This window comes from Pelmatolapia mariae, linkage group LG7 (genome assembly GCF_036321145.2).
Source record: "Pelmatolapia mariae isolate MD_Pm_ZW linkage group LG7, Pm_UMD_F_2, whole genome shotgun sequence".
Lineage (NCBI taxonomy): Eukaryota > Metazoa > Chordata > Actinopteri > Cichliformes > Cichlidae > Pelmatolapia > Pelmatolapia mariae.
In genome coordinates, this window is record NC_086233.1 from 5,051,590 (window position 1) to 5,058,500 (window position 6,911).

The window sequence follows — 6,911 nt, forward strand, 5'->3', positions numbered from 1 at the left end:
CTTCAGCCTCTGCTGGCAATAATATAGGGCACTTTCAGTATCTGAGATGACTCTTGCCTTATACCCTCATATATGTTTCTGCTATAATTTGCATTTATTTGGATTCAGATTGTATTTTTTGTATCATTTAAATGGGAAGGCTAAAATTTATATAGAGACACTAATAAATATATACAGGTATAAATCTTTAACTGTAGTAATCTGGGATTTCGTGTTTGAAATGGACAGAAACACTAATAATTAAAACTGTAGAATTAATTTTGGCTGGTGTTGAATGGGAGTAAGTAATGTAAAATCTATTCTCGGCAGGCGTTCAGACCTCTCTACTGACAGATAATCATCTTGGGATTTTTCCAAAGAATTTGTGGAATTCTATGGAATATCTACAGGAGGTGAAGTCTGTATAATTAGTTTTAATATGATGTCATGCTGAAAACCAGGGATGCACCAATATATATCATAATCAATCAAATACTGGTAAATCTGTAAGCATCTGTATTGGTCTTGTTCAAATATATCAGCCAATCTGCCTTTTAGTAATAGCAGTAGCTGTTGTTTACCCTCCATATATCCATATGTTTGGATACAGTATGCATGCATTTCTCCTCCTGGCACACAAGAGGGAATAAATTAAATGAATCTAAATGATAAAATGTGTATAAATACCCTGAATGTCTTGCAAAATTAATATTGTTATCCGCCATGAAACTGCTAGTCAGTGCATCTCTGTTTTATTTCTAAAAGTGTCAATCTTCTGCATTACAAGTGCAGATAAATAAAATCATATTTTACGTGTATTTCAGCTGGGGAGGCCCCTGACACGCTGCTGCAATGAATGCTGTCTGCCTGATGTTCTGCTATTGTCCATCTCTGTCACTTTATTCTAAATGTTGATGATGTGAACTCTCATTCTATGCACTTAATGGAAGCCAAACGGTAAAATAAATGAAGTATAACTGCTACAAAAGTGTTCTGACTGATGGGTTTAAATGACACAGACTAGGATTTTTAAACAAATGACCAATTATTAACAATAAACACCATTTTTCCTACTAATGCAAAAAATATTTGAAAGCCTGTGCACAGATTCCCTAAGGTTTTACTACAATTACTCGCCGCCTCGTGTATTCACGTAAAAGTAGCTGTTTCAGCCGTAAACCTGCTATACATGAGGCGCTTAAGAGAATCTGGCAGGAAGGCTGCTCAGGTCAGGAATGCCATACAGGAAGTAGTCTAGAATTAGACTTCCTGTTCGTCCCACTGCTCCTCTGGGTGGAGGCGCCGCTGGGTGTTACGGTGCTCAAGGTGATGACAACAACAAGGGGCAGAGGGTCACGTGATTGAGCTTTCAGGACGGTCGTACGGCTGTGTCAGCAGCCTCATCCTCTGGGTGCAGGGCGGCGATGCATTATGCCTGCCAGAGCTTTGCTAGATTGTGGGGCAGGAATGTAGAACTGGTCTATTAGATCATTACAGATGGAAGCCAGTTCATTATTCATTACAGCTATGTAAACATGCTCGAACGAAACAATTTCTGCTCGTTAAATTTGAAGTCTTACTAGAGAAATGTGAGTGCGTCAGAGGTTTGTTTTGCTTTTGTAGCTACAGTTTACACTTTGACCTTAAACACATCATAAAATATGCTCTTGAAGAAAGGACACCTATAAGGATAAACTCCCAGAATGTGTCTGATTGTGCCTGTTTAGCAGAGCCAGGTTTTAAACAATGTGTGTTGCAACTTTCTTGAGAACCACTCATCCAAACATGAACAAATTGGAGTAATTTCAGGCAGGAAGGTGTGATGGAAAATTTCTGTTATTCTGTAATTTTTTGTAAAGGCAAAGGTGAATAAAATGAAATGAAAACATGCCCAGCTCTCTTTGTGGGCACCATCCCTTCAAAGGCCTGTTTGAGGGTTCAAGTCTGGGTTTTAGGATTAAAGTTAGAATTAGGTTTAGGTTAAACTTACAGGTAAAAGGCTCAAGAATTATTCAGTGTCAAGCAGTCAGCAGTTACTGTAGAAGAAAACGGTAACAGAGAACCTGTTTTACCCAAAATATAAGAATTGGTGTCCCGGACACCTGAAAGTGCTCCACTGCAACAAGCCTACTAAGTTTAAAGTTGATTGGACAAATGAAACAAAGTGCAATATACTCTTATTTTTATCTGTCCCCTCACTACATTTTTGAGCTTTTACCCATCTTTTAAACTCCCACACCATCTCAGCTGGTTTTACTGGCTGTGGACCTGAGGTGATGTGAGGCAGCACTCATCAGGATTTGCAAATGCTGTTAGACTCATTATGCTGCTGAAAATTTAATGACGCTTAAACCAGATGGTGTGTTGTGCTGTTGCGCATCATATACACTGTTGACTATAACTATAACTGAAGCATGTTCAAGGCAGCATTGTATTGCTTTGCAACCAGGAGATAGTGACATATTTTCCTCCAGCAGACCGGAAAGCCTGAGGTGTAAAGGTTTCAGTAGTAATATCTGATTTCGTCCTGCAGGGCCGCTGTGAGTTCATATAAGACTCTGCAGCAGAGGGAGTGACCAAGCGTACAGCGACACAGACGGAGGAAGAAACACTTGACTGCACTGAGCCCTGCTGTCAGTGTGACAGGAGCAGGGAACGTCAGGTCAGCGGCCCTGTTGTCCTTATCAGTGTCGTCCCACCCTGACAGGAATACATTCTGCACAACATCCTGGTGCGTCATCCTCAGCTCTGTTCCTTACATGGCTCTGGAGGAAACGGTGCCTGTGTAGTAAAGATACAAGAGCTGATGGTGCCCAGAGTGGTCTGGGTAATGTGCTTAAAGTAAGAGACAAAATGAAGCTTATAGTGATACCTGTAATTTATCACATAAACTTCAATTATTTTTTTCAAAGCATCTTCCAGCTTATTGATATGGTTCATCCTAATTTCTCACCAACACAATAATATAAGCTGCCCATGGGTCCACAAACAAACTGCAACCCTCCTGGGTAGAAAAATGAACTTCCTTTAGTAGTTACTTGAGGCTGGTTCCAAAAGTGAATCAGTCTCATGTTAAAATCGTAAACTTGCCCAATATAGGTCTATGGTCTGTGAATAACTTAATACTGGGTGAATTGGTTTAATAATGGTATTAAAGGTATGTGGATGTACACAAGGAGCTGTGAGCTGCATGTTGTCCTTAGCACTATTAGCAAGTGGCTATGTGTTGCACTTTTTTTTTGGTGCAGCGTGCTAAATGATAAACAGGCTGGTTCTTATATAGTGCTTTCCTACTCTGAGTATTTTGCACTTTTATATGACATACCTTATTCACATAAGCATTGTTTTTTCTATGCCTAATAAGATTCACACTCCAGTGAACGCATCGGAGAACAACCTGGAGTCCAGCATCTTCCTCAAGGATGCTTTGGCATGCAGACTGGCAGCCAGGGTTTAAACCGCCACCTTGCCAGTTAGTAGGTGACCTGCTCTACCTTCTCAGCTACTAGTACCCCGAACTAGCTAGCATTAGCCAATATTTACTACTCCACCTTCTCATGCAACTATGGTCTGTTCTGGCTCCAAAGAAGTCAATATGGTGGCAGCCAAAACACTAATGTTAAAGCTTCAAAGTTCCAAAGTAGTGGACAATATTGCAGGGACTACTGCTATCTTTTATATAATACAGTCTAGTAGCTAATGCTATTCTGTACCTATCAAAGATCTATGCTAACAAAACTTGTGAAAAATAATATGAAACATATGCAGGTAGTGTTTCTAGAGATCATGCAACAATGTGTTTTCAAAGACAAACTCTCTTTTAAAGATCTGGAAGAGTTATTAGTTTGTGAAAGTTCATTTTGCATTTTTCTGATCTCAGTCTATCGACATCAGATATCACAAGTGAGCTGATTCTGACTGAAGCATTTGTAAAATAATAATAATAATAATAATAAAAAAATAAAATTGTCTTTTTGACTTGAAATGGAACCAGCTTTTACTAAATGAAGCTGATGTTTAATAAATAAGACTTTAAAGTAAGTAAAGTGAGCTTTTTGTTTTCCTCATTGAGCTCTTTTTGCAATCAGAGTTTTGCCTTCTGCTGGGCATCAGAAGTAATCCATTTAAATTGCTTCCTCACTGACTTCAAGTTTCAGGCCTGGAAGCCTTTTCCATCTTCTATATACAGCTATATTCACAATACAGCTGATTTACATATATATATCTCCCCTTTTTTGTCAGCCAGCTGCATAAGGAAGCATTAAAAAGTGATTTTAGTTGTAGCTCATAAACACTGCACACCAGCTATCACTCATCTCACATCTCACCAGAGATTCAAAAGAAATCCAGTCAGTTTTCTGGGTATGTGCGATTTCAGCGAACCATCAAAGAGAAAGTTACACCCACACAGCTCCGGACCCTCGATGGGCTGAGCTGGGTCAATGGAATATTTTCAAAAGCTCAGCGAACACTGAAATACCGACCCGGTGGTGACAGATTTGCACACTCTGGAGGCCATTTGTGGAAAACTTTTATTTCAAGTAAGGAAAAAGATGCTCTAAAAGGGAAGCTACTGCTTTTTTGTCTTATTGTCTTTTCTTCATCCGTGTGAACCAAAAGCTCAGACTTCAGCTTGTTCTACTTTTGACTCTGTGTGATGTCATAGAGAATAGATATCTCTAATGCGAGTTAGACCTCATTAAACTTCAGGAAAGCTACTCTAGTAGATTCAAAACATTTCTCAAGTCCACAAAGAAGTGTGGCTAAAAAAAACTTCACCTGGTGCAATATTTGTTTGGAGATGCAGCTCTCACACATTAAACAGGCCACATCAGTCATTCTCAGCCTTTCTCAAAGTCCGTTTCAGTTTAGTTTGTTATTCGATCCGCAGAGCACCCGTGCCGAAATGCTAAACTCGCTTGAGGAAATCAGTAATGCAGCACCGAAAGATGATGGGAGACTGTGTTTGTGCTGGCTCCGGCCACGGGGCCGCTTGGCACGCTCCTCGCTGTGTTGTGAAGAGGTCCGGGAAGCTTGGAGGCGTAAACAGGGCGGCGGGGTCAGAGGACTCAACTGGTCCGCAAATAAACAAACTGTCCTCGGGGGCAGTAGCCGGTACTGGTGAGACAGCTGCAGAGGATCAGAGAGGGTCAATGACACGTGCTGTTTTTGTTGAGTGGAAATTTTCAACACATTTTGTTCCACAACAGTTTATCCAGAACTTGACTAAATCATCTGAGACACCTACAAAGTGCCTTCCAATACAACACTACTCATCAAGGACTCCATTTCTTGTTGGCTCTGTTCTTTTCCACTGGGTTGTAAGATAATGACTTATGCATTATACATTGTTTCTTCTGTTAAGTGGTTTCCCTTTGAGTCGAGGAGACTCTCAGACTCCAGAGGGGGTCCTCTGGAACACCGGTCCATTCGCTGTGCCCCCACCCCATGTGCCACCATCTGGATTGTTTTCCTGCTCTCCTCCCCTCGTCATCTTTCCCTTGTGATGCTTTCGCGTCACATGGGACATTTTTAAGATGCCATAACAAACAATCGTTTCAGTGTTGTGACTGAAGTGTACCATGGGATACAGTGTTATTTGATAACACATGGGTTAAGCAGTGATGTGTTTATCATACCACCAACAGCTGGGTGAAGCAAAAACTCTAAGTACTGAAGTTTCAGTTAAATTTGTGCATTTATTCTTGATCTTGTTGTCTTGTTTTGTAGCTCTTATCCATTTCACGTGGTACCTCTTGGCGCCTGTTAAATCCAGAATTTAAAATCCTTAACACATACAAACTCTTGAATGATTAAGCCCCATCATATCATAAAGACCTCGTAGTTTGATAGTTTCAGACTGTCCACTTCTTTAAGGTTCCTAGAGTTTCAAAAAGTAGAATGGGAGGCAGAGACTTTGGGTATCAGTTGCTCCCAGTTGGGTTGAAGAAACAGACAGCCTCTGTAGTTTTAAGATTACATATCAAACTTTTCTTTCTGCCAAAGTTTTTGGTTATCGCTGGTACTTGTGCTGTGATCCACTTGTTAACTGATGATCTAATGATATGTTTCCAGGTCCAAATGATGGATGTGGCCATGGATGAGTATATCCTCCTCTTAATTTAGTTCACTGAACTTTATTTATACAGCGCCAAACCACAACAACAGTCGCCTCAAGGTGTGACTAGATGTTTCATGCTTTGCTCTCTTTTTATTAGGATAGTTCATGTGATTTGGTAGTGATGGCAGCAGCATGGTGGTGCAGTGGTTAGTGCTTTTGCCGCCCAGAAAGAAGGTCCTTGATTCAAATCCATTATCTACCTGGGTTCTCTCCAGGTAATCCAGCTTTCTCCAACACTCCAAAGACATGCATGTTTGGCAAATTAATGATTCAGAATGACAGATGGTGTGAATGAGAAGAAATATCTGAAGCCCTCTCCTTTTTCCTTTGTCATGTAACGACATGATCAACAGTCCAGCTGATGTTTTGTTGTGAGCCACCATGTTTCACCAAATTTTTTGAAATATTTTAAATTGTGCAAACATGGATTTGCCTCTATCATACTGCTCGCCGTGAACTGCAGTCAGTTTAACTCATTATATAAACGTCATAAGTCCTCCCAGTATGCTTTGTGGGATCGTACTACTCAACATAACAAGTCCTCCACCTTCCTTTCACTCCACGTGTGTTTATATGTCGTTATTGCTGCCACATTATTATCTCTCCTGTATCTCCTGTATTGTCTCCTCACCCTGAACTCCCTGAGTCGAGTTCTGTTCAACGTCACTTCCTTTTAAAGGGGAGTTTTTCCTCCCCACTATTGGCAAGTGTTGCTCACGGGGAATCTTCTAATTACTGGGGTTCTCTCTAACATCATGGGGTCTTTACCTTTAAAAAAGGTATGACGGACTGTTGTAAAAATGAAATTCAA